Raw genomic sequence first — 23,678 nt, 5'->3', positions numbered from 1 at the left:
GTCGCAAAAATAAAAAAAATCTTATTTTTCCCACAAAAATGATTTTTAGCCCCCCACATTTTTATTTTCCCAAGTATAACAAGAGAACTTGGACCCCAAAAGTTGTTGTCTAATTTGTCCATATGTTGGGGTAAACCCCTGTTTGGGCGCACCGGAGAGCTCGGAAGGGAAGGAGCACTGTTTTACTTTTTCAACGCAGAATTGGCTGGAATTGAGATCGGACGCCATGTCGCGTTTGGAGAGCCCCTGATGTGCCTGAACAGTGGTAACGCCCCAATTCTACCTGAAACCCTAACCCTAACACACCCCTAACCCTAATCCCAACGGTACCCCTAATCACACCCCTAACCATGACACACCCCTAATTCTAATCCTAACCCTAATCCCAACTGTAAATATAATCCAAACCCTAACCCTAACTTTAGCCCCAACCCTAACCCTAACTTTAGCCCCAACCCTAACCCTAACTTTAGCCCCAACCCTAACCCTAACTTTAGCTCCAACCCTAACCCCAACCCTAACCCTAGCCCCAACCCTAACCCTAGCCCTAACCCTAGCCCTAACCCTAGCCCCAACCCTAGCCCCAACCCTAACCCTAGCCCAAGCCCTAACCCTAGCCCTAACCCTAACCCTAGCCCTGATGGGAAAATGGAAATAAATACATTTTTTTAATTTTATTATTTTTCCCTAACTAAGGGGGTGATGAAGGGGGGTTTGATTTACTTTTATAGCGTTTTTTATATCGGATTTTTATGATTGGCAGCCGTCACACACTAAAATACGCTTTTTTTATAGCAGAAAAGTTTTTGCGTCTCCACATTTTGAGACCTATAATTTTTCCATATTTTGGTCCACAGAGTCATGTGAGGTCTTGTTTTTTGCGGGACGAGTTGACGTTTTTATTTGTAACATTTTTGGACACATGACAGTTTTTGATCACTTTTTATTCCGATTTTTGTGAGGCAGAATGACCAAAAACCAGCTATTCATGAATTTCTTTTGGGGGAGGCGTTTATACCGTTCCGCGTTTGGTAAAGTGGATGAAGCAGTTTTATTCGTCGGGTCAGTACGATTACAGCGATACCTCATTTATATCATTTTTTTATGTTTTGGCGCTTTTATACGATAAAAGCTATTTTAGAGAAAAAATAATTATTTTGGCATTGCTTTATTCTCAGGACTATAACTTTTTTATTTTTTTGCTTATTATGCTTTGTGGCAGCTCGTTTTTTTGCGGGACAAGATGACGTTTTCAGCGGTATCATGGTTATTTATATCCGTCTTTTTGATCGCGTGTTATTCCACTTTTTGTTCGGCAGTATGATAAGAAAGCGTTGTTTTTTGGCTCGTTTTTTTTTTTTTTCTTACGGTGTTCTCTGAAGGGGTTAACTAGTGGGACAGTTTTATAGGTCGGGTCGTTACGGACGCAGTGATACTAAATATGTGTACATTTATTGTTTGTTTTGTTTTGTTTAAGATAAAGAAATGTATTTATGGGAATAATTTTTTTTTTTTTTTTTATTTATTAAGTAATTTTTTTTTTGTTTTTTTTTTAACACATGTGGAAATTTTTTTTTTTACTTTTTTACTTTGTGCCAGGGGGGGACATCACAGATCGCCGATCTTACAGTTTGCACAGCACTCTGTAAGATCGGCGATCTCGTTCATCGCTGCAGCGTTACCAAGTGCCTGCAGGCGACCCGGAAGTGCTCCCTGCAGGACCCGGATGCAGCCCCGCGGCCATTTTGGATCCGGGGACTGCAGGGAGAAGACACTCGGTACACGGTGAGTACATCACCGTGTACCGATCGTCTCAGGGAAGCCCGCAGGGAGCCCCCTCCCTGCGCGATGCTTCCCTGTACCGCCGGCACATCGCGATCATGTTTGATCGCGGTGTGCCGGGGGTTAATGTGCCGGGAGCGGTCCGTGACCACTCCTGGCACATAGTGCCGGATGTCAGCTGCGATAGTCAGCTGACACCCGGCCGCGATCGGCCGCGCTCCCCCCGTGAGCGCGGCCGATCGCATATGACGTACTATCCCGTCACTGGGAATTAAGTCCCAGGTCACCTGCACGGGATAATACGTCATATGGGATTAAGGGGTTAAATCAGAGTTATGTCACACAAAATAGTTAATAAATTATATTTCCCATATGTCTACCTTACATCAGCACAATTTTTGAAATATTTTTTCGTAAGGAAGTTAGAAGGGTTAAAATTTGACCAGCGATTTCTCATTTTTACAACAAAACTTGGAAAACCATTTTTTAGGGACCACCTCACACTTGAAGTGACTTTGAGGGGCCTATATGACAGAAAGTACACAAAAATAACACCATTCTAAAAACTATACCCCTATAGGTGCTCAAACCACACTCAAGAAGTGTATTAACCCTTCAGGTGATTCACAGGAATTGAAGGAACGTGGAAGGAAAAAATTTACATTTAATTTATTTCACACAAAAATTACTTTATACCCAAACTTTTTTATTTTCACAAGGTTAACAGGAGAAAATGGACCAGAAAATTTTTTTGTGCAATTTCTCCTAAGCATATTGATACTCTATTTGTGTAGGAAATCTACTGTTTGGGCACACAGCAGGGCTCGGAAGGGAAGGAGCGTCATGTGACGTTTTGAATGTAAAATTTGCTGGAAAGATTAATGGACGCCATGTCGCTTTTGGAGAGCCCCTGATGTACCTAAACAGTGGAAACCCTCCACAAGTGACCCCATTTTGAAAATGACATCCCTCAAGGATTTTATCCAGGGGTATAGTGAGAATTTTGAACCCACAGGTATGATACAGAATGTGCTCGCTAATTTAGTTTGCATTGGGTGCTCGGATATGCAGCGAAAATTGTGGGTGCTCGAGTGACATGCTCGTGTCCCTGCCCCATATGCTCCGCAGCTATTAGACATAATAAAAAAACATGCGGATCCCTTCGTGCATACCTGAGCACCTGATGCAAACTCGAGTAGCGAGCATTTGCCAATTTGCCATCATATCATCTTTTTTTTCCTTAAACCAATTCTAACCCCAACCCTAACCCCAACCCTAACACAACCCTAACCCTAGCCCCAACAATAATCCAACCCTAACCACAACCCCAACTCTAACCACAACTCTAACCCCACCCCTAACCCGAACTGCAAAGAATGGAATAAAAATATACAGTTCTGGCAAAATTAAGAGACCACCACATCAAAAACCTGTCATGGGCAGCCCAATCTCCAGACCTGAACCCCATTGAAAACCTCTGGAATGTAATCAAGAGGATGATGGATAGTCACAAGCCATCAAACAAAGAAGAACAGCTTAAATTTTTGTGCCAGGAGCAGTGTGGTGGACTGGTGTAAAGCATGCCTAGACGGATGAAAGCTGTGATTAAAAATCATGGTTATTCCACTAAATATTGATTTCTGAACTCTTCCTGATTTAAAACATTAGTATTGTTGTTTCCAGATAATTATGAACTTGTTTTCTTTGCAGTACTTGAGGTCTTAAAGCACTGGTTATTTTTTTTTCAATTTTGACCATTTCTCCTTTTCAGAAAAAAATACAAAATTTATTGCTTGGAAATTCGGAGGCATGTCAGAAGTTTATAGACTAAAAGAATAATTTAGATTTTACTCAAAAATAAACCTATAAAGAGAAAAATCAGACAAACTGAACATGTTGCAGTAGTCTCTTAATTAATTTTTGCTAGAGGCTCTCTATATATATATATTTTATCATTTTCATCTAAGGACGGTGACAAAGGGGAATTTGATTTACTGTTTTTTTTTTATTTTGATCACTGTGATAGTGTCTATCACAATGACCAAAAGGAACCAATAGGAAAAATTTCCAATTGTTGCCGGATACTGGCGAGATCTCGGGGGGCACACTACACATGCACCCGCCATTTTTTTTCCAGGAAGAAGACACCGGGTCAGGGGATGGATTATAAGAGTCCAGGGATGGCGGAGGTACAGGGGATCTCGGAGGACATTTCTCTCTCCTCTGACATGTACTGTATATCATGTCAGATGATAGAGAAATCTTTGTAACAGTGGACACAATTTTTTTTTGTCATCGCCGTTATTCAGTGAATAACAGCGATCACATGATCGAGGACTGGAAAATCTGGCCCCGAACATGTTCTACTGGGTCTCAGCTACTCCCGATACTTTCCAACTATGGGGGGTGATACAGCCTTATTCCCGATCCTTGGGGGGGATAAGTACCCTTAACGCCGCCATTTTAATGCATATCGGCAGTCGCTAAGGGGTTAAAAATTCACGGGGATCTGCAAATTTTACTCAAACTCAATCTCCTGCAGATTGATCTGCTCTTATCTATAAATATTGTACTTTCCATTTCTTCAAGATTGTAATATGATTAGATACTTTAAACCAGCCCTTGCACTCAGCTGCAGGGAATTTCCAGCACACTGAGCGTTATGTAATAAAATAAATACAAGCTAAGTACATAAGATTTCACATGCAGGATCTGCTCTCTGTTTTGCATCATGAATATACTTGACCAGTGTATTTGAATTTTACTAGACAGCAAATAATGTTGCAGTATAATTGGAACACATATGAACAATATAGAACATGTGTCATTAATATGACTTTATATACATAGACATTAAATGGTAGCCAAAAACTTAACCCATTCTCCATGGTGGAATAATTATCTGATCTCACACTTTTCTGTGTTTCCCTGGTCCTGAAATCATTTGTCTATCTACTAAATGTCTTTTCTACTAAATACTAAATATTGAAGTATTGCAAATAAGGCGGCAATGTGAATCTCAGAGATCACACTGAGCTTCTGGAAAAAAAACATTTACAGGTAGGAAATTAATCACATAGTAATGGGAATGGGTCATTAAAAAAAAAAAAAAAAACAATAGCTAAAAAAATGTAAAGATTTAAAAAGTTTTGATATGTGTAACATTTAAACAACTACTGACATTTGTCATGAAGATCTAATGTACAGCAAACTCGCATCAAGACTAGCAAATGAATGCAGGATCTAATCACGTGTTTAATGTCAACGACAATGTTTTTTTCATATTATGATCCGTATAAAAAATACATAAAACTTGTATTCTGACCATTTTCATTCTAGTCACTTATTTTAGACTCCTACTTTCAATCCTTTCAGTCCTTGTTTACAACAAGACTCCATATTGAGGCAGGATTACAATGACAGGTAACACCTCTATACACAGCCAATAGCACAGAATCCACCGATAAGGGATGTAATAACTGACCATGCTCTCCTAACTTCATAATTACTTTTGCACATGCTCATTAGATGCTTCAACACAAAAGATATGGTCGGGATCTGACCATTGTAGTTATGTGCATGTGTTGTTTCCTGAAACAGGAAGTTACAGTCTAGAAAGTCCCAGTGGCCAGTGTGAAAATTATAATATGTCTAGTTTTTATTTTTAATTTTGGTTGTAATAAAAGGGGAAAATACATTGCCAAAACATTTAAAAAATACATCTAACAGGAAAAACTGATTTTAATGTAAATAATTAATTGAATATATAATTTTTAATACAAATTAAATGTACTAACTAATTGAATTAACACAATAAGTAGTGTTGAGCATTCCGATACCGCAAGTATCGGGTATCGGCCGATACTTGCAGTATCGGAATTCCGATACCGAGATCCGATACTTTTGTGGTATCGGGTATCGGTATCGGATCCATAGGGATGTGTAAAATAAAGAATTAAAATAAAAAATATTGATATATTCACCTCTCCGGCGGCCCCTGGACATCACGCTGGTAACCGGCAGGCTTCTTTGTTTAAAATGAGCGCGTTTAGGACCTGCGAATGACGTCGCGGCTTCTGATTGGTCGCGTGCCGCTCATGTGACCGCCACGCGACAAATCAGAAGCCGCGACGTCATTCTCATTCACTAAACTCCTAATTCTAGGAATTTAGGACCTGCGAATGACGTCGCGGCTTTTGATTGGTCGCGTGGCGGTCACATGAGCGGCACGCGACCAATCAGAAGCCGCGACGTCATTCACAGGTCCTAAATTCCTAGAATTAGGAGTTTAGTTAATGAGAATGACGTCGCGGCTTCTGATGTGACCGCCACGCGACCAATCAGAAGCCGCGACGTCATTCGCAGGTCCTAAACGCGCTCATTTTAAACAAAGAAGCCTGCCGGTTACCAGCGTGATGTCCAGGGGCCGCCGGAGAGGTGAATATATCAATATTTTTTATTTTAAATCTTTATTTTACACCTTAATATGGATCCCAGGGCCTGAAGGAGAGTTTCCTCTCCTTCAGACCCTGGGAACCATCAGGATACCTTCCGATACTTGGTGTCCCATTGACTTGTATTGGTATCGGATATCGGTATCGGCGATATCCGATATTTTTCGGGTATCGGCCAATACTATCCGATACCGATACTTTCAAGTATCGGACGGTATCGCTCAACACTAACAATAAGTCATTTTCTGATGATAACTTCCCTTCAATCAATCCTTTGTTTCATTACTAGTGTTGAGCGATACCGTCCGATACTTGAAAGTATCGGTATCGGATAGTATTGGCCGATACCCAAAAAATATCGGATATCGCCGATACCGATATCCGATACCAATACAAGTCAATGGGACACCAAGTATCAGAAGGTATTCTGATGGTTCCCAGGGTCTGAAGGAGAGGAAACTCTCCTTCAGGCCCTGGGATCCATATTAAGGTGTAAAATAAAGAATTAAAATAAAAAATATTGATATATTCACCTCTCCGGCGGCCCCTGGACATCACGCTGGTAACCGGCAGGCTTCTTTGTTTAAAATGAGCGCCTTTAGGACCTGCGAATGACGTCGCGGCTTCTGATTGGTCGCGTGCCGCTCATGTGACCGCCACGCGACCAATCAGAAGCCGCGACGTCATTCGCAGGTCCTAAATTCCTAGAATTAGGAGTTTAGTGAATGAGAATGACATCGCGGCTTCTGATTGGTCGCGTGGCGGTCACATGGGCGGCACACGACCAATCAGAAGCCGCGACGTCATTCGCAGGTCCTAAACGCGCTCATTTTAAACAAAGAAGCCTGCCGGTTACCAGCGTGATGTCCAGGGGCCGCCGGAGAGGTGAATATATCAATATTTTTTATTTTAATTCTTTATTTTACACATCCCTATGGATCCGATACCGATACCCGATACCACAAAAGTATCAGATCTCGGTATCGGAATTCCGATACCGCAAGTATCGGCCGATACCCGATACTTGCGGTATCGGAATGCTCAACACTATTCATTACTGAAAAATCAATGTTTTACTCTCTATACAAATGAGGCTGAAATGCTCTAGACGTGATCAGATCTGCCTCCCCAACTCTATGCCCCGGATAGCACCTTATAGGTGTGTTAAGTACAGTATCTGCAGCTGTGGGCAGTAAATAGCAGGAACAGATTATATAGCATATGCAGGTAGGTAATAGGGCTAGAACCTTGCAAGATATAATGGGCTTAGCAGGGTCTGACAACTATCATTCTGTCACTTCACAAAAGAAACAATGACCTGCTGTGTAACATGAGGGCAAGAGAGGGCCTGCAGGTTTTCACCATGACACATGGGATTTACCAACATTGGTATCTACATTCCAAATGACGCCCGTTCAAAGTGCAAAGTTATACACACATACCTGTAAATTGTTTTACAGTGGCTCACACATTATTATGTGTCATTACAGTCAGTAGCGTAGCTATCGTGGGGGGTGCAGAGGGGGTGGTCGCCCAGGGCCCCACACTCTAAGGGGGCCCACCCAGAGTTACACTACTGTAACTATCGGTGTGCAGGGCACCAATACAGCTACATTCTGCAGCAGAGCAGGGAGAATATATCTCCCTGCTCTGCCGCCCAGCCGCTATGGGGCCCCTGAGCAGGCGGGGAGCCCGGTGCCAGCAGTGAGACCCCCTGCCTGTCATTGCAAGGTCAGCTGTATCGGCATCTAGCTACTAGGTGACTCCCCATATATATAACTGGTAGTCTGTAGGGAAAGTTAGAAAGTTCCAGACATCCGTCTGAGGAGGACAGAGGGTCCACGGAGCTGTGCATGCCCTAAGAGCTGCAGCTCCCAGAAAGAGACATTTCAGAAGGCAAAATTGTATTGCAGCGAGCATGAAGGAAAGCAAAGCACAGGAGAGGATACTAGAAGGGGACCGGCCCCGAACTACACCACTACAGCGCAAGGGAAGGCTATTGATTTCCACCTAGACAAGGGGACTCTGGACTTGCCCCCAAACCGGCCGGACTCTGCCTACCCTGTGGTCTGGTGCCCTGGACTGTGGATGCTGAAGTCTTCAGTAAAGGTAAAGAGACTGCAACCTTGTGTCCTCGTTCTTCACTGCACCATTCACCATTCTTCCATCTACACACTGGGAAGCCTTGGGGATATACTTCACTTGTGGGAAGGTATACCATCTAGCTGCCATAACATCACCCCAGCGGACCCTTTAAAGTAGCGTCGGTCACCCTGACCGAATACCACAGGTGGCGTCACGAACACAAACTTTATCCCTTTAAAGACCTTTCCCTTTTATACGGACGTCCCAGGGCCACGGAGCGGGTCAGGTACCATGACATCCCCCTGTGAACCGCAGGAACCGGTACCGAGTAATCCCTTGCCCTGACGGGGGGCTCCACATTGATGAGAGAAGGAGCGTTGTACTCCCTCTCCCATCATCCCCACCAGCATCTGGCGTCACCGACGCTGACACTGACAGCAGGCGCCATTACGTCACTGCCCGGCGCCCTCTGTCAGGAGATGAGTGGAAGCTCGGAGCACCGCTCGAACAAGGAGGAAGAGAGGTAAGTATTTATTGTGTTTTTTTTTATGGGGGCTGCCTTATACTACATGGTTTTCCTTTTGGGGTGCTGTCTTATACTACAGGGTCTGCCTATGGGATGCTGTCTAAGGGTATGTGCAGACGTTGGGGATTCTCTGCGGATCCGCAGCGTTTTTTGAGGTGCAGAAGCGCTGTAGATCCGCAATTGATTTACAGTACAATGTAAATCAATGAGAAAAAAAATGCTGTGCACACTTTGCGGAAAATCCGCTGCGGAAACGCTGCAGTTTAAAAGAAGTAGCATGTCACTTCTCTTTTGTGAATCTGTAGTGTTTTTGTACCCATTCCTTTATAGAAAACCGCAGGGGTAAAAACCGCAGCAAATCCGCAAGAAAACCGCAGCAAAAACGCACAAAAAATGCTGTGGAATCGCACAAAGAACGTGACAAATCCGCAGGTGTGTTTTCTGCCAGGAGAGGCAGAATCCGCACCAGAAATTCCTAAGCCTAATCTGCAACGTGTGCACATATCCTTATACTACAGGGTCTGCCTATGGGGTGCTGCCTTATTCTTACAGGGTCTGCCTATGGGGGTGCTGCTTTATACTACAGGGTCTGCCTATGGGGGTACTGTCTTATACTTACAGGGTCAGTCTATGGGGTGATGCCTTATACTTATAGGGTCTGCCTATAGGGGTACTGTCTTATGCTACATGGTCTGCCTATGGGGGTACTGTCTTATACTTACAGGGTCTGGCTATGGGGGTGCTGCTTTATACTACAGGAAAAAAAGCACAAAATTGAGCTTAACTTAAGTTGATATACATGCAGAGGTAAAATGCATGTTCAAAAATGGCCATAAAACATTAAAACCTACAAGAGAAAAAAGTAAATGAAAACCCTGATATAACTAAGTAAAAAAGCAAAAGTGCATGTAAATAACACAGAGTTTTTAGTAATACTGTTTTTTGATTAAAAAAATAACACAAAAGCCATCCCACCTCGTCACGGTAACTCTGATCAGGACAGTCCTAAACTATCTAATATTAAAACCTTACCATGTGTCAATGTTGACCTCAGTGTGAATAAGGGCAGACGAAAGGACTGGGCCCAACCAGTGAAACACTAGACTGGGGAAGCCTTATATAGTCTCTAGCTCAGAAACAGGGAGGCCACACCCCGGATTGCACAGAATGCAACAATACACAGAAAAAAAAACACAAAATTGAGCTTAACTTAAGTTGATATACATGCATAGGCAGCATCAATAGTTAAAACTTGGTCACACAGGGTTAATAGCGGCGGTAACGGAGTGAGTTACCCGTGGCATAACGTGGTCCGTTACTGCTGGCATTAACCCTGTGTGAGCAGTGACTGCGGGGAGTATGGAGCGGGCGCCGGGCGCTGACTGCAGGGGAGGGACTAATCGGACTGTGGCCATCGCTGATTGGTCACGGCAGCCATGACAGGCAGCTGGCGAGACCAATCAGCGACTTGGATTCCATGACAGACAGAGGCTGTGACCAATCAGCGATGACAGAAGGACAGACAGACAGAAAGACGGAAGTGACCCTTAGACAATTATATAGTTGATTATCTTCAGTAACAGCCCGGTCATCTGCTGAGGTTCTCCTCCACTATTAGGGTGCGTCACCAAGTTGTAATCAAGGTTACCTGGTTAGGGGCCCACTCAGAATCTTCGCCCCCTCTGAACCAAATCCCTAGCTATGCCTCTGATTACAGTACTGTACTGGTGATACTCAATGTACTCAATGAAATGTACTGTACTCAATGAAATCTAATCCATGTAACAGTGTGAGGAGCTGGCCACTTACAGAAGACTATTGGACCAATGCACATAGAGTCCACAGCTCTACAGGTTGCTGACTTTTTCCAGCACGGAGCATCGGTTGACTCAATATTATTGTTGAATTTATTAGAGATTTGCTTGCTGTGTTTTTTTTGTGATTTGCTTGCTCTTCAGTTCAGCCTCAGGAATAAATGTTTCCATTCAGTGGCAGTAAGCAGAGGAACACATATAAGCGAAATCGTATGCATAAATGAGTCCAAACACAAGTCAGTAATCAAGGAACTCTACCATTCCATTGTTCTTACAGCCACTAGTCCCATTGTGTAGATGGGGATTGTAGACCCGAAGGAGCTGTTTCTGCAGGAGGTCTCACGTGGAATCCCAGGTTATGGAATCTACTTCATTCTTTGAGCTAAAATCAAATGTTTAAGGGGGAGGGAGGAAAAAAAGCCACATGTTTAGTCAGGAAGTTGAAAGAGTGACTTTGAAGGGAGAGGATCAAGGATGATGTCCTGGAGCACATGGATGGATGGCCTATAGAGTTTGGAGATCGGTTGTTGGCTGGAGGGGTATCCATGAGCTACAGTTGTGATATCCATCGTCTGGAAGAACATAGGCTGTGACTGCACACTATACCGTCTGGAGGTACCAAAAGCTGTGAGCCAACCAAAAGTTGGTAAACAGTGGGTATCACCTAGAGAGACAGTGGAACTACCTATCCCAGGTGGGGAACTTGTGGACTGAGGACATTGTACTTTGGCCATCTACCTGGATTTGTGGTTCAACCATGGACATAAGGAATGAAAAATTGTTTCATCGTTAACCTGCTTAAATGATTATTACAACCCACAACCTCAGATCTTCACACATAACAATGAAGCAATTAAAGGGAATCTGGCACCAGGTTATTGATGTCCCATTTGAGAGCAGCATAATGTACGGGTAGAGGCCCTGATTCAAGCAATGTGCCACTTACTAGGCTGACTGCGGTAATATCTACTATATAATTGTCTAAGGGTCTAAGGGTCACTTCTGTCTTTCTGTCTGTCTGTCCTTCTGTCTGTCACAGATATTCATTGGTCGCGGCCTCTGTCTGTCATGGAAATCCAAGTCGCTGATTGGTCGCGGCAAAACAGCCACAACCAATCAGCGTCGGGCACAGTCCGGCGGCAACATGGCCACTCCTTCCTCCCCGCAGTTAGGGCTCCCTCCATACTCCCCCTCCAGTCAGCGCTCACACAGGGTTAACCGACCACGCTATGCCATGGTGTAACGCACTCGGTTAACGCTGCTATTAACCCTGTGTGACCAACGTTTTACTATTGATGCTGCCTATGCGGCATCAATAGTTAAAAGATCTAATGTTAAAAATAATAAAAAAAATAAAAAATCGTTATATACTCACCGTCCGTCAGCCCCTCGGATCCACAACAGGCCTTTCCCGCTCGCGACGCCCCGGTAATCGGTCCATGCTGCGATCTCGCAAGATAATGACGTAGCGGTCTCACGAAACCGCTACGTCATCATCTCACGAGATCGCAATGCACTCTTGAGACCGAAGCGCGAGGAGCGTCGGTAACCGCTTCGCTTGGATCCGGGGGCCAACGGAAGGTGAGTATATAACTATTTTTTTGTTTTAATTCTTTTTTTTTAACAGGGATATGATGCCCACATTGCTATATACTACGTGGGCTGAGCAATATACTACATGGGCTGTACTATATATTACGTAGGCTGTGCAATATACTACGTGACTGGGCAATATACTATTTGACTGGGCAATATACTACATACTACGTGACTGGGCAATATACTACGTGGCTGGGCAATATACTAAGTGGCTGGGCAATATACTACGTCACTGGGCAATATACTACGTTACTGGGCAATATACTACGTGGCTGGGCAATATACTAAGTGACTGGGCAATATACTACGTCACTGGGCAATATACTACGTTACTGGGCAATATACTACGTGGCTGGGCAATATACTAAGTGACTGGGCAATATACTACGTCACTGGGCAATATACTACGTGGCTGGGCAATATACTACGTGACTGAGCAATATACTACGTGACTGGGTAATATACTACGTCGCTGGGCAATATACTACGTGGCTAAGGAATATACTACGTGGCTGTGCTATATACTATGTGGACATGCATATTCTAAAATACCCGATGGGTTAGAATCCGGCCACCATCTAGTAACTTTATAATCACTATGAGGTTATCATTAGAGGACTAGTAAATCTGTTGCCAGGGAGTCCTCCATATTCAAGAGCTATGTATAACGCCGCTTATTGCCAGATTTCTGTGAACACTGTGCATGGGCAGAAAGCTGCCAATGAGTGGTGTAAGAGGGGTCACATAGAGTCAACATTCAGAGAACTGGTAGACATACAGCAGATAAAATAGTGATTTTATCAAAATTACAGCAAGCAGCCGAGTAAGTGATACATCGCTGAAATCAGGGTTTCTTCCCCTACATCATGCTACTCTCAGATGGAACAACAAAAAACCTGGAGATAGAGTTCCTTTAAATGAAACTTAATGTAACTAATGACAGCCTTTTTTCCTTTTGGCAGTCATACTTAGGGTTACTGACCAAGCCAATTTTGACTTTAATGACTAGGTGAAATTTTTGAAATCTGACCACTGTCACTTTATGTGATAACAACTCTGGAATGCTTCAACGGATCATACTGATTCTGGGATTGTTTTGTTCAGGACACATTGTACTTTTATGTTAGTGGTAAATTTATGTCAATATGTTTTGCGTTTGTGAAAATTGTGGCAACATTTTTTAAAAATTAGCAATTTTCAAACTTTCAATTTTTATATAATTAAACCTCTTTACGATCTTAGACGTATTCTTACATCCAGGTTGCCTTAAACGTAACGAGCTTGGATGCATGGCTACGTCCAGGTGATTTTCCGCGCACACAGGCTGTCTCCACCAGACTCTCAGTTCCAGGAGTGGTGTCTGCACCGATTCTGGCATTTTAACCATCTAAATGCTGTGATAATAGCATTTAGCGAGCAGTCAGAGGGAAGAAAGCCCCTCTGCCCATGGATCGGCGCTCCCGTGACATCATCGCGGAGGCCCGATTGTTACCATAGTGAATTAATGTCATTATGATGTCGGGTCACCAGGCAGTAGCCAGTTAGTTAGATCATGCAGAGTGCATGATCTAACTTGTGTCTGCAGCATTGACAGGTTATACAGGTGCATCTCACAAAATTAGAATATCATCAAAAAGTTAAATTACCGTATTTCAGTTCTTCAATACAAAAAGTGAAACTCATATATTATATAGAGTCATTACAAACAGAATGATCTATTTCAAGTGTTTATTTCTGTTAATGTTGATGATTATGGCTTACAGCCAATGAAAACCCAAAAGTCATTATCTCAGTAGATTAGAAAAAATGATTTTAAAATCTGAAATGTTGGTCTACTGAAATGTATGTTCAGTAAATGGACTCAATACTTGGTCGGGGCTCCTTTGGCATCAATTACTGCATCAATGCGGCGTGGCATGGGGGGATCAGCCTGTGGCACTGCTGAGGTGTTATGGAAGCCCAGGTTGCTTTGATAGCAGCCTTCAGCTCGTCTGCATTGTTGGGTCTGGTGTCTTTCATCTTCCTCTTGACAATAACCCATGGATTCTCTATGGGGTTAAGGTCAGGCGAGTTTGCTGGCTAATCAAGCACAGTGATACTGTTGTTTTTAAACCACAAGGTGTTCACCACACATTTAGATAAGTTCCGTGAGGTGTCTAGTTTCCAAAATGGTGTCACTTGTGGGGGGTTTCCACTGTTTAGGCACATCAGGGGCTCTCCAAACGCATTATGGCGTTCACTAATTATTACAGCAAATTTTGCATTTTTCCATTTTTTTAACAAACACAATTCATATTAAATGGCGCTACTTCCTTTCCAAGCCCTGCTGTGCGCCCAAACAGTAATTTGCACCCACATGTGGGGTATCGGCGTTGAACAACAAATTTTATGGTGAAATTTTGCCTGTTACCCTTGTAAAAATGCAAAATTTAGGGATAAAAAACATTTTTGTGGGGAAAATGTGATTTTTTATTTTGACGGCTTTACATTATAAACGTCTGTGAAGAACCTGGGGGTTCAAGATGCTCACCACACATAAATAAGATTATTTAAATATAAAATAGATAAATAGATAAGTTCCCTAAGGTTTCTAGTTTCCAAAATGGTGTGACTTGGTGGTGGTTACCATTGTTTAGGCACATCAATGGCTTTCCAAACACAATATGGCATGCACTAATTTTTTCAGCAAATTTTACATTCAAAAAGTCAAATGGCGCTCCTTCCCTTTCGTGCCCTGCCATGTGGCCAAACAATAATTTTCCCCCACATATGGTGTATCGGCAAGCGCAGGAGAAATTCCCAACAAATTTAGGGATCTATTTTTCATGTCATCCTTGCAAAAATAAAAAAATTGGGTATAAAGTAATTTTTTTTTCTGACAAAAAGTTAAACGTTCATTTTTTCTTTCCACATTCCAAAAATGTTGGAAAGTTGTGAAGCAACTGAAGGGTTAATAACCTTTTTGAATGGAGTGCCGTTTTTAGAATGTTGTCACTTTTGGGTATTTTCTGTCATATAAGCCCCTCAAAATTGCTTCAAGTGTGATGTGGTCCTTAAAAAAAATGTTTTTGTAATTTTATCGGAAAAATGAGAAATCACTCGTCAACTTTTAACAATTATAGCTTCCTAACAAGTAAAATTATATTTCTAAAATTATGCTGATGTAAAGAAGACATGTTGGAAATTTTATTTATTACTAGAGAGGAATATCACTAGACAGGAATACGAACGAGCAAGAAGTGCAAAAACAACGCATTGCACACGGACCAATGTTTCTCTATGGGGCTGCTCCCATCAGCCGTATATTTCTAGCGTGAGAAAATATTCAGATAAATTCCCACGCTAGAGTTCATATGAGTTTATGCCACCAGGGAGCGCAGCACCGCAAGTCAACGAAGCTGCATTCAATTCATTCCCAAGGCTTTTACAGCCAGGAGCGGCTGCATTAGCAGGCTCCTGGTTGTAAAATTGTTTAACCAATTCAGATGGATTTATATCGTGGGACATGACTGTACGGCGGACAGGTATGGGATATTGGTGTTTTTTTATTTTTCCATTTTTTCAGAAGAACGAGGGTCATCAGTTGGATTGAGAGTACAATAAAGATATTAAAACCCCATGTGTGTTTAGTTCATTAAAATATTTTATTCATAATGTATGTGTGTGTTTATTTAACCCTTTATTACTAGTGGATTAATAATGGGTAGGTGTCATAATTGACACCTCTCCATTATTAACCAGGCTTAATGTCACCTTACATTAGCAAGGTGACATTAACCCTTTATTACCCCATATCCCACCGCTACTCAGAAGTGGGAAGAGAGTTACCCCATATCCCACTGCTACTCAGGAGTGGGAAGAGAGTGGCCAAGTGCCGGAATAGGCGTATCTTACAGATGTGCCTTTTCTGGGGTGGCTGGGGGCAGATGTTTTTAGCCAGGAGGGGGGGGGCAATAACCATGGTCCCTCTCTAGGCTATTAATATCTGCCCTCAGTCACTGGCTTTCCCACTCTGGCAGAGAAAATTGTGCAGGAGCCCACGACAGTTTTTTCCGTGATTTAACCCTTTATTTTTAACACCTAGAGGTTCCAAATTTTGCACACAGACACTACTAACATTATCGGTGAGGAATATGTAAAAATATAAGGAATATAAAATGGTTTACTGTATGTAAACCATGTCTCATATCCTGTCAGGTTTGAGAAGGAGATAGCAAAAGCCAGCAATTGAATTGCTGGCTTTTCTGCTATCTAGCTCTGTATGAAATATAAATATATATATACTGTACATGAACGAATAAGGCTGTGTGCCCACGTTGAAGTTTTTATGCGTTTCTGCCGCATTTTTTGCCGCAGCAGAAACGCATAAAAACGCTTAAAAACTGCATTCCCATGCAATCCTATGGGATTCCGCAGTGGCTGTGCCTATGCTGCGGATTTTCCCGCTGTGGAATCACATAGTGGTAAAATCCGCAGCATGTTCATTATTTCTGCGGAATCACGGCAATTCCAAAGCCATAGGATTGCATTGAAATGCTCACTTTACGCATGTGGCTATGCCCACCATGCATAAAATGAGCGCTTCATGTGTGGATGGTACCCGGGTCTGGAGGAGAGGAGGCTCTCCTCCAGGCCCTTGGGAACCATATTTCTGTAAAAAAAAAGATAATTAAAATAAAAAATAGGGATATACTTACCATCTGATGGCCCCTGGAGTCCTCCCGCCTCTCAGCAGTGCACGCGGCAGCTTCCGTTCCCAGGGATGTATTGCGCGAAGGACCTGGGATGACGTCGCGGTCACGTGACCGTGACGTCACAAACGTCCTTCGCGCAAAGCATCTCTGGGAACGGAACGTACCGGGAGCACCGCTGAGGAGATCTGGGGCCCTCGGAAGAAGAAAATAACCATTTTTTTTTTACTTTTAATATGCAGCATCAATAGTAAAAAGTTGGTCACACTTGTCAAGCACTATGCTCGACAAGTTTGACCAACCTGTCAATCGCTTTTCCAAGCGATGCTCCAAATCGCTTGGAAAATACAAGCATTCTGCAAGCTTAAAACGCTTGCAAACATTGCGGACATGCTGCGGACATTTCTGCAATGTGGGCACGTAGCCTGAATGGGGCAATGTATTGTGAGATTTTGAGTGCAAACCTTACATCAGCAAGGGCATTGAAGATGAAACGTGGATGGGTCTTTCAGCATGATAATGATCCCAAGCACACTGCCAGGGCAGCAAGGAATGGTTTCATAAGAAGCATATGAAGGTCATGAAGTGGCCTAGCCAGTCTCCAGATCGCAACCCCATAGAAAACCTTTGGAGGGAGTTGAAAGTCCGTGTTGCCCAGCGACAGGCTGAAAACATCACTGCTCTAGAGGAGATATAAATGGAGGAATGGGCCAACATACCACCAACAGTGTGTGGCAACCTTGTGAAAACGTACAGAAAACGTTTGACCTCTGTCATTGACAACACAGCATATATAACAAAATATTGAGATGAACTTTTGTTAATGACCAAATACTTATTTTCCACCAAAATTTGCAAAATTAATCTTGCCAAATCAGACAAGGTGATTTTCTGGATTTGTTTTCTCTTTTTGACTCTCATACTTGTGGTCTACTTACGATGTCAATTACAGGCCTCTCTCATCTTTTTAAGTGGGAGAACTTGCACAATTGGTGGCTGACTAAATACTTTTTTTCCCCACTGTATATGCAATCTGTATGGCATCCATTTTTCTATATCAGGAGTTAACAGAATTTACAAGATCAAAAGCAGTTTTTTTAGGTTAATATTGGCAATGTATTTATAAAAGTTAGAAGGTTTAGATGATCTATATGGGATATAATTTTATTTTGCGCACACAAACTTAAATAGGCGATTCTCGTCCAAAATAAGGAAGAGACTAGTAAATGCTGCAATTTTTTTTTTTTACACAAACATTTGGTCCGTGTGAAAAAACTGTCATCTGAACAGCCCAATTGAATAACATTGGTCTGAGTTCTGTCCAGGGGTGAGATTTATTTTATGAACAGGACTCAATAAAGGGGTTAGGTCATTGTGAAATAATCTTGGTTTAGACCAGTGATTCCAGAATTGGGTTCTATGGTGGGGTCTCTGAGGTTTTTCAGACTCTTTCTCGGTGATGATACTGGGCTGCTAGAATAATCAATACTACTTTTTCTTGTTCACCCAACATTTCGGTCATATGGGTCAATGTGCATAAATGGAAGTAAAAATCCAGCCCCAGAGGGTAAAATTAAAAACATCTTTATTAGATCAATTTAAAAATATTGGCATTGTTGTGACACACCGGTTAGGTGTAGCTGGAATATGGAAGGTACATAAATAATACCGAACAGGTTTCAAACACAGTACGTGTTCTTAAACTCCATCAAGAATACGTATTATGATCGAAATGCGTACGGTATTCTTTATGCACCGTCCATATTCCAGCTACACCTAACCGGTGTGTCACAACAATGCCAATCTTTTTAAATTGATCTAATAAAGATATTTCTAATTTGACCCTCTGGAGCCGGATCTTTACTTCCATTTGTGCACCTAGCTTCTACATCCCGCAGAGACGAGATCTCGTGTCACGCAACATGGAACCTATGGAGTTCTCTTCAAGGGTGAGCTGAACATTTTCCTTAGTCCATGTCATATGCGTCAATGCAGTAACATCAGTTTTCTGTCATAATTGCTTTTGAAAATTATGGCGTCCATGGTAAATGTCATATTAATAAAGTCCAGACACTTTTCCACAGTTTTTCTACAGATTGTTCGATAAGAAGAAGGCATGTCTTTCAAGTTGACCCCGCTTTAGGCCTCATTCAGACGTCTGATTGTCGCATACGAGTGCTATTCATGTTTTTTCTCAGACTGAGTGGTCAACGTAAAATATTGGATATATGTCTGATTTGAATCCTAAGGTCAGATCAAAGTACGTAGAACAAGTCAATGGGTATGTGAAAAAAATCGGACTATCTGAATGCAGTCTAATTTTCATGGACTGTTAGAAGGTAGGAGGTAGAGACATTTGTTTTTTATTTCTCCATGTACGGATGACACTCATACCAAGGTATGATCAGAATAATTGGACCAAGTTTTTCTTACTGTAAAACCAGACTGGATCTTATTTCATAATTTATAAGAATATATTACACAGTAAATCATAGTCACATAAAGGCATATGGATCATATTCATAGAAATACCCCATCATAAACACTGAAAGGTTACAATTACTCAGTAGAATCAGGTTCGTATATAAAGATCATGTAACGAACTTTGTTAAACTTTTACTAAAATATTAGGGAATTCCCTGATCAGGAATTCTTTATGTATTTCTAGTATCAAAATTCCTCACAGCTGCTAAAATATTCCACTAATATCTCAAATTAACAGTTTTTTTTATACCTCTATAATGAAACAATATTATATCATTGTATCAGTGGATTGATTTGTGAAACGAAGGCTGCTGTATTTCGAACAACAGCAAAACCACTGTTGCTACATGTAATTTTAAAATCTGTAATCATCAATAGAAGATATTACATACTGTTTCTTGGTTTGTTGCATTTTCATGGCCAGTAATCTTTTTTTGGAAAATTAAGTATTCTCTGGCCATGAGAATGCAACTCCCTAAGCATTTGATATTATTATATGTATACAGTAGGTTAATACCATTTGTCCACAGTGTAGGCAAAGTATGGTATCACATGTTGGAATCATTTGCCTCTATGTTAATACTGTATAACTGTATGGGCAAAGCCTTGACACTGATATTACATGAGCAATTTGGCAATGTAGAAACATTATGGAGTAGGACACTATTGGAGTACTGTTTGTAATGTAATGTAGTATTTATTTTACTCACTTATATAGCAGCATTAAAGGGAATCTGTCACCCACTTTTTCGTATATAAGCTTCGGCCACTGCCATCAGGGGCTTATCTATAGTATTCTGTAATGCTGTAGATAAGCCCCTGATGTAACCTGAAAGATGAGAAAAACAAGTTAGATTATACTCACCTGGGGGAGCCGTCCAGTGCGGTCCGGTCCGATGGGTGTCGCGGTCCGGGTCCGGCGCCTCCCATCTTCATGCGATGATGTCCTCTTCCTTGCTTCTGTTGCGGCTCCGGCGCAGGCGTACTTTATCTGCTCTGTTGAGGGCAGCGCAAAGTACTGCAGTGCGCAGGTGCTGGGCTTCTCGGACCTTTCCTCATGCCTGCGCACTGCAGTACTCTGCTCTGGACCGCGACGCCCATAGGATCGGACCGCACCGGATCGCCCCTGGGTGAGTATAATCTAACTTGTTTTTCTTATCTTTCAGGTTACATCAGGGCTTATCTACAGGATTACAAAATGCTGTAGATAAGCCCTTGATGGCAGTGGCCGAAGCTTAGATACAAAAAAGTAGGTGACTGATTCCCTTTAATTCCTTATAATAATAATAATTTTTATTTATATAGCGCCAACATATTCCGCAGCGCTTTACAAATTATAGAGGGGACTTGCACAGACAATAGACATTACAGCATAACAGAAATACAGTTCAAAACAGATACCAGGAGGAATGAGGGCCCTGCTCGCAAGCTTACAAACTATTATCACTCTATAGACAACCAGCTGAAGAGCCCGGCGTTGCCTGGGCATAGTAAATATTATTATTATTATTATTATACATTTTTATAGCGCCATTTATTCCATGGCGCTTTACATGTGAATACGGGGCAAATATAGACAAATACATTAAACATGAGCAGATAACAAGGCACACGAGTACATAAGGAGGGAGGTCCCTGCCCGCGAGGGCTCACAGTCTGCAGGGGGTGGGTGAGGATACACTAGGAGAGGGAAGAGCTGGCTGTACGGCTGTTCAGTAGGTTGAGGATCACTGCAGGCTGTAGGCTTGTCGGAAGAGATGAGTCTTCAGGTTCTTTTTGAAGGTTTCTATGGTAGGCGCAAGTCTGATGTGTTGGGGTAGAGAGTTCCAGAGTATGGGGGAAGCACGGGAGAAGTCTTGGATGCGGTTATGGGAAGAAGAGATGAGAGGGGAGTAGAGAAGGAGGTCTTGGGAGGATCGGAGGTCGCGTGTAGGTAGGTACCGGGAGACCATGTCACAGATGTATGGAGGAGACAGGTTGTGGATGGCTTTGTATGTCAGTGTGAGGGTTTTGAACTGGAGTCTCTGGGCGATAGGAAGCCAGTGAAGGGCTTTACACAGGGGAGAGGCTGGGGAATAGCGGGGGGACAGGTGGATTAGTCGGGCAGCAGAGTGTAGGATGGATTGGAGTGGTGCCAGAGTGCTAGAGGGGAGTCCAGAGAGTAGGAGGTTGCAGTAGTCGAGGCGGGAGAAGATAAGGGCATGCACTAGCGTTTTTGCAGTGTTGCGGTCAAGGAAAGCACGGATCCGGGAAATATTTTTGAGTTTGAGACGACAGGAGCAGGCAAGGGCTTGGATATGTGGCTTGAAAGAGAGGGCAGAGTCGAGGATCACCCCGAGGCACCGGGCGTGTGGGACTGGGGATAGTGAGCAGCCATTGACATTGATGGATAGGTCTGGTGGAGGGGTAGAGTGAGATGGGGGAAAGATGATGAATTCTGTTTTGTCCATGTTCAGTTGTAGAAAGCGAGCAGAAAAGAAGGCTGAAATGGCAGACAGACAGTGCGGGATTTTGGTAAGCAAGGAGGAGAGGTCAGGTCCGGAGAGGTAGATCTGCGTGTCGTCAGCGTAGAGATGGTACTGCATACCGTGGGATTCTATGAGCTGTCCCAGGCCGAAAGTGTAGATGGAGAAGAGTAGGGGTCCTAGAACAGAGCCTTGAGGAACACCGACTGACAAGGGGCGAAGTGAGGAGGTGGTGTGGGGGAGGGAGACACTGAATGTTCGGTCTGTCAGATATGACGAGATCCAGGAAAGGGCCAAGTCTGTGATGCCAAGGGATGAGAGGATTTGTAGCAAAAGGGAGTGATCTACAGTGTCAAAGGCAGAAGACAAGTCCAGGAGAAGGAGGACAGAGTAGTGTCGCTTGCTCCTGGCAGTTAGTAGGTCATTGGTGACTTTAGTTAGGGCAGTTTCAGTTGAGTGATGGGAACGGAAGCCTGATTGTAACCGATCAAAGAGGGAGCAGGAGGAGAAGTGGGAGGACAGTTCAAGATGGACGTGTTGCTCCAGCAATTTGGAGGCATAAGGGAGAAGAGATATTGGGCGATAGCTAGACACAGAGGATGGGTCGAGGGAGGGCTTTTTGAGGATGGGTGTGATCTTGGCATGCTTGAAGGATGAGGGAAAGACACCTGTTGTGAGTGAGAGGTTGAAGAGGTGCTTTAGGGTTGGGATGAAGACCGTGGAAAGGTTAGGGATGAGGTGGGATGGGAGCGGGTCAAGCGTGCAGGTGGTGAGGTGTGATCTTGACAGGAGGGTGGAGAGCTGATCTTCTGTCATGGTGGAGAAGCTGGTTTTGGAGGAGCAGGGTTGAGCAGCTAAGAGGGGCAGTGGGCGCTGTGGGCCAAAGCTTTCTCTGATCGTATCGATCTTCTGTGGTTAGTTATAGCACCTCACGTCTCTTATTTTCTCATCATGCCTCTCATTTTATCCCTTACACCTCTCATTTTCTCCCTTACACCTCTCATTTTCCCCCTGACTCCTCTTATTTTCCCCCTCACTCCTCTCATTCCCCTCTAACACTTGTCATTTCGACCTCACATCTGTCATTTTCCGATCACTCCACTACTTTCCCTCACTCCTCTCATTTTGCACTCACACCTTTTCATTTTCACCTCAGTATATACATGTTTGTCATCTCCCTTATATATAGTATACACCTGTATGTCTTCTCTTGTATATAGTATATACCTGTATGTCATCTCCCCTGTAAATAGTATATACCTGCTGTATGTCATCTCCTCCTGTATATTGTATATACCCATGTGTCATCTCCTCTATTATATACCTGTATGTCATCTCTTCTGTATATACTATATACCTGTATGTCATCTCCTCCTATATATAGTATATACCTGTATGTCATCTCCCCTGTATATAGTATATACCTGCTGTATGTCATCTCTATGTACCTATGTCATCTCCTCTTTTATATAGTATATACCTGTATGTCATCTCCTCCTGTATATAGTATATACGTGTGTCATCTCCTCCTGTATATAGTATGTACCTGTAAGTCATCTCCTCCTGTATATAGTATATACCTGTGTATCATCTGCTCCTGTATATAGTATATACCTGTGTGTCATCTCCTCCAGTATATAGTATATACCTGTATGTCATCTCCTCCTGTATATAGTATATACCTGTGTGTCATCTTCACTGTATATAGTATATACCTGTGTGTCATCACCCCTGTATATAGTATGTACCTGTATGTCATCTCCCCTGTATATAGATTT

At 42.7% G+C, this 23,678-nt stretch overlaps 1 long non-coding RNA gene across 1 annotated transcript in view; it reads left to right on the top strand.

The window, feature by feature from the left end:
* Positions 1-7,761: 7,761 nt before the first annotated feature.
* The window catches only part of LOC138637360 (uncharacterized), a 33,146-nt gene continuing 17,229 nt past the window's right edge, over positions 7,762-23,678 (top strand). The window contains exon 1 of the long non-coding RNA XR_011312387.1: positions 7,762-8,345. This is a non-coding gene — a long non-coding RNA (uncharacterized lncRNA). The remainder of the gene's footprint in view (positions 8,346-23,678) is intronic.

Source organism: Ranitomeya imitator, chromosome 5 (genome assembly GCF_032444005.1).
Source record: "Ranitomeya imitator isolate aRanImi1 chromosome 5, aRanImi1.pri, whole genome shotgun sequence".
NCBI classification, from domain to species: domain Eukaryota; kingdom Metazoa; phylum Chordata; class Amphibia; order Anura; family Dendrobatidae; genus Ranitomeya; species Ranitomeya imitator.
The sequence above is the reverse complement of the archived record's forward strand: the minus strand, read 5'-3'. Positions and strand labels throughout refer to the sequence as shown.